We start from the raw sequence: 5711 nt of genomic DNA, 5'->3' as shown, positions 1-5711 counted from the left end.
TATGGAGGAATTTAGGAGAGGTAGTGAGTGATATGATATGAAGGTATTTTTAGAAATAACAGGGGTGCAACAAAGGAGATGAGTTCAAACCCTTTCCAAGTAGTCCAGAGGCCAGCAGGGAGAGGTGGGACCAAAATGGTGACAACAGAGATGGAAAGAAGTGGTTCTATCAGGAACAAGTTTTGGAGGTCACATTTGTGTCATCTGATAATGGATTAGACTTGAGGTTGCTTGGCCAGTTTACCTTGGGAAAGTTACTTAACATGGGTAAGACTTCAACATATGCCTATGGAGAAAAGGACATCACAAGAAGAGGTACCCTCTGAACAAAGGGACAAAGGTAGGTTGTCATTTAATGTTGACAATCAGCTCAATAATAAATGGAGGCATCCGGACCCAGAGAAGAGCAAGAGGAAAGAGAAGATCTTGTGACCTTCAAGTTCGCAGTCTATCACTTACCGGGCTGTTACTTTAAGCACATTATTTAGCTTCTCTGAGCCTCATATTCCTCATTAGTAAGTTGGAAATTGTTCATTCCTATTTTCCCAAAGGCAAAACTGTAAGAGAAGCATCCAATCTAGTGTCCAGCATACAGTAAGAGCTTCATAATGTTAAATTCTTTTTCTTATCTGAGAACGTGAGGTTTTCAACAAGTGTAATGTTTAATGTTATGGGTCAACTTGACCTAGCTGAGATGTACCTAGAAATGTGGTCAAATAGACTTCTAGGTGGATCTATGAGGATATTGGGAAATAAGATTAATGTTCAAATTGCAAGCCTGAGGTAGAGCTTACCCCCTTTCATTTGAAAAGCCCTCACCCAATCAGATGGGGATCTCAATAGAACAGAAAGACTGATGCCCAGAGAGCAGCGGGGGATCTCCCCTTGCCTTTATGCTTTAAGCAGACACCTGGGTCTTTGCTGACTTTCACCCTCCAGTCTGCAGCCTGCTACCCGGGAACCAGGACTGCACTGTGGTTCCGCTGGCTTGCCAGCTGCAGCTCCTGGGACTTCGTATCTAGCCTGTTAGTTTTGTCTGTCTGGAGGTCTTGGGCCAATGTAGCAAATCTACCAAAGATAATGTCTGGAAGTCAGAGCCATTCTAATCTGAAGGTACTGGATCCCCTTTATTTAATACCACCACACATTAGGGTTCTCTAAAACTAGTGAATATTTAATGAAAACAAAAATAGATTGATAGTGAGCCTTGAATTTGAACAGAAACTTGACAAAATTTTGGGAAAGATTTCCTTCATAAACCTAAAGAATAGCCTGAGGTCCAGCATGGAGGTAGGAGGGGAAGGCAGACAGTTATGTCCAATTGGAGGGTTAATAGCTATAATATGCAATGTTCATTGGCCACTTATTAAATGAAACCGGAACAAATCAGAGATGGTCAACCGCTTATGAAATGCCAGATATAGGTCGGATCAGAGGTCTATAGATGAGGAGTCACTTGATACGGCTTCTGATCTGGGAACAAAGACACGCTCTTCTTTGACTATTCATTAGTTGGTATGGACAAAGAAGCTATTTAAAAAGAAAAATGCTGTGACTTGAGTCTGATGCAGTGGTATATGCCTCTAATCCCAGCAGCTTCCGAGGCTGGGCAGGAGGATTGCAAGTTCAAAGTCACCCTCAGCAACTTAGGGAGGCCCTAAGCAACTCAGCAAGACTCTAACTCAAAATAAAAAAAAAATGAAAAGGGCTGGGGATGTGGCCTCATGGTTAAGCACCCCTGGATTCAATCCCTGATACCAGGAAAAAAAAAAAAATCCTGCGACTTAAATGAAAAGGAAGTCTATTCTTCTCTCCATCCATTGCCCAAAAGCAACTTGTAACAGTCCAGGAAGTATTTTGTCATTCTTTATATTTGTAGACCTTGTAGTCTCTGAATACACAGTGTTTATTATCTAGGTATCATGTTTCCTTAGTGAAGGAGACTAGACCAGGTGAGGTCATACCTTTTCCTTTTAAGATCCTGACCAGGAAATGGCACAGGTCAACCAACATGATACTGGTCAGAATTTTGTCCCATGGCCACACTTCTCTGCAGGGACATGTGCTGTGCTAAAACTCAACGACTTTGGCATTAGTAGACAGCAGAGCCTGTGAGATATTTAGCAGTTTGTTACAAGCTCCTAAATATAACGTGGACCTTCCACATGGAGGAGATCACACCCTTTGTCATAAGACACACACATTTCATCCGTGGCCTCTGTAGACTGCTGATTCCTATCTGTGTGTACTCCATGGCCTAACACTGGACCTGGCACATCACACAGAGGAAGTGAAAAGCCACCCACATGGCATGTTGCTTAGGTGCTGGGCCATTGTGTATGAAATGGAGCACATGCTATGAGTGTTCAAATACATACACACACACACACACACACACACACACACACACACACACATTTTTTCCTTATAGTTGGGGATGAATATAGAAAAAGACACTTGGAGAAAGTGGAGCTGCTTATGTTTTTTTTGTTTGTTTGTTTGCTTTTTTTTTTTTTTGTTCTGCTTTCTTTTCTTTTTGTGCCTCTCTTTTTTCTCTCCCTCTGGTTCTTGAAATGGCTGCGCTCTGATGGGTGGCATGACCCAGTCCCTGAGGATCTGCGGATCACCAACATGGATTAGGACAGACAGAGGGATGGGCCTGGATGCCTCCTCCATCTTTTTTAACTAGTTAATCTTGAAAGGACCGTGCTGTCCTTTGAGAACTCCATGTACCTTGGACCACTCTGAAGGCTGCTGGTCTGTAGACAGGATGCACAGTAGCAAGGCTTAGAGCTCCTTGGAGGGTCTCCAAGACCATACTGGAGGGACCACTCAAGATGCTGGGACCATAGAGAAGAAATGAGCCGCCAGGGGTGGAGGCCCACACCTGCAATTCAAGTGGCTTCGGGGGCGGCTTCAGAACCAACCTCAGTAGCAGTGAGCCACTAAGCAACTCAGTGAGACCCTGTCTAAATAAAATGCAAAATAGGGCTGGGGATGTGGCTCTGTGGCAGAGTGTCCCTGAGTTCAATCTCTGTACCACATGCACCCCCCCAAAAAAAAAAGAAAAGAGAAGAAATGAGCAGCTAATAGGAATGAATAAATCTTGTCAGGTTCTCAACCCAAAACCCTGGGAAGCTTACTGGTGCTCTTGGTCTAAGGTCCAAAGCCCTTGCCTGGCTCCCAGTCTCCTCCATAGCCTGCATGGCTACTTTTTTCAGCCATATGCAAGATTTCTTTCCCCAGGCCTTTGGGAATGTCCACACTGGCCTTCTGTAGTCCTTCAGATGTGACTGACTCTCCTGCCCGAGGAATTTTGTGCAAATGGTTCTTCCATCTGGGGCAGCTTTCTTCCTCCACCTTTTCTCCTAGTTGGCTCCAGAATTTTCTTCCCTGCCCCTCAACATTAGCCAGAGCCCCATGACCGCACCCTTCTGCCGCAGTCTGGCTTGGCACAATTCAGGAGCCACTTGTCAAAAGAAGAGAACTTCATTTTTAGAACACACACACCACACCACACAGCTCCTCAGGAAAACCCTCAGAGCCCAACTGCCACCACCGGCTTCCCACAAGCCTCTCAACCTCCCCCACTCCTCCTGCTCTTGAGGCTGACTGGCTGGGTCGCGTGGGCGGAGCCAAAAAAAGTCCCCCAATGAGCAGCTCCGTGGTCTGAAAGGGCGGGGAAACAACCCAATGAGCATCACTGCAGAGAAGCCAATCAGTTGGCAGCTAGAAGTTTGCTGGGGCCGCTGTGAGCCAATCATCAGCTGGCAGCTGGAAGTTTGCTGGCAGCTGGAAGTTTGCTGGGGCCCCTTTGGCTGTGGCTCTCAACACCCTTCATTTGCCTTTGGTGTTTACCACCTTCAACCGCTTGCACCCTGCATTTTCTTCATTGGACTATATGTTCCTTTAAGGCAAGCCCCCAATCTGTCTCATTCATCCTGGGAACCACCATCCTGTTCTTCTGACAGATGACACCAGCCCTTTGAGAAATGTCTCCATGCTTTTGAAGATAATTCTCTGAGCTGGTTGGGTGGTGCTACCAAAAAAATATGAGAATCCAATGTGCTCTTCCTGCTTGGTCTCTTCCAAATCCATTTGGGAAGCCAGAGGTGTGAAGGGCAGACAGACATCATTGATGGGGATCCTGGGGGGAGGAATCAGCTAGGGAGCCAGGCCAGGACTCTTGCTGTGAAATAGGAACATTTTCAAGGGAAATGACCCTCTGTTGGAACTCCTCAGTTCCAAGGTGGTCATCCACTCTGATTGTTATGTGGTGACCATAATTCGCCTGTGGAAAAAATGTAGTCCCCCGAGGTAGCACTACTCTTGCAATTAAATTCCAACTGAAAACCTGACAATGCTCAGCTGGACTCAAACCAGAGCGCGACACTTCCCCAGCCTTACACTGGAACCTGCAGTCACACCAGCAAAGCCACCAGAATGGCGACAAGACGTCAGTACTTTCTGAGAAAGACGGATTGGGAATTTAGAACCCCCCGAGACTGTAGACTTGGGGGAAATCATTCTGTTGAAATCAGCCTGTATATGTCAAGTTGGGTTTAGTCTTCAGGGTTCTGTCATTTATTCAATTTTCTCTAAGTCATTTATTCACTCAGTTACTATATGCTGCCTTTGGGGCCAGTCATCAAAGTGTGAAATTCTTTCTACTCACAAGAAGTCTGACTACTTTGACAGACAGACATGGGAAAATAAATACCACCATGTGCTGACAGAATAGCAGTGTATTTACAGTTTCCAAATGCAAATGATTTAGAAAACGTATCTATCGCTGAGGGGAAAACGTATCCTGAACAGTCGGGTGCAACCCTGGAAGAACCAATCCTGCTCTTACTGTACCTCTGGCATCTACTATAGCTGGAGACTCTCAGTTTCTCACATGTTCCATATTTCAGTGCTGCAAGGAACCATCCTCTACCCTAAACTAGCAAGCCCAAAAGGCATCATTCCACTAATCTTAGCAAATCTGTTACTTTTTTTTAAGTGCTTTACCTAAAACCTTGGTATTATTAGTGTTTTCAGAGTCCTTAGCAAAGTATCAAATGATGCTCAAGGAAATGGTTTGCATTGCACCACTTTATGGGAATATTCTATTCAGTCTGTAACTTTAGTGCTTGCATATCAAAGAATCTATACATAAAGTTTCAACTTATCCTCCATAACATGAGGCATTCAGGTTTAGTTGATTAAAAATTAAATTCTGGCTACATTACTAGGAATTACATTATAATAATAAATTTAGGAAGCATTAGCTCATTTGCATAATCCTATCCATATGACCACATGACTGGGGCATGGATAAACACATGTGTTAGGGAGAAACCTATATTATGGAATAGTGCAGGAGCTTTTGGAAAGATGTTCTGTCTTTTGAGGGGCTGCAGGGCTTGATATGATGTTGGAAAGACATAGGCCTATCTATTATTGTAAGCAGAATTCCTACACCACATGCAGATCAATGGCAAAGACAAACTGAAGAAGAAAGTTAATTTTTAATGTAAATTTGAGCACCTATAGCAATCCCTACCTAAAGCTACCTGCCACTGGTCTTCCATAAAAGTGAGTCCCAAATTATTTTTTTGTGTCCAAGTCTACAAGTTAGGTTGTATGTCAATTGCAAACAAGAAACTTAACCAGTTCATTATCACAAAAGGGAGAAAGTAGGAAGAAAGCTGACCAGAAGACAAGTA

Source organism: Ictidomys tridecemlineatus, chromosome 3 (assembly GCF_052094955.1).
Source record: "Ictidomys tridecemlineatus isolate mIctTri1 chromosome 3, mIctTri1.hap1, whole genome shotgun sequence".
Classification (NCBI taxonomy): domain Eukaryota; kingdom Metazoa; phylum Chordata; class Mammalia; order Rodentia; family Sciuridae; genus Ictidomys; species Ictidomys tridecemlineatus.
This window is presented reverse-complemented; position numbering follows the sequence as displayed.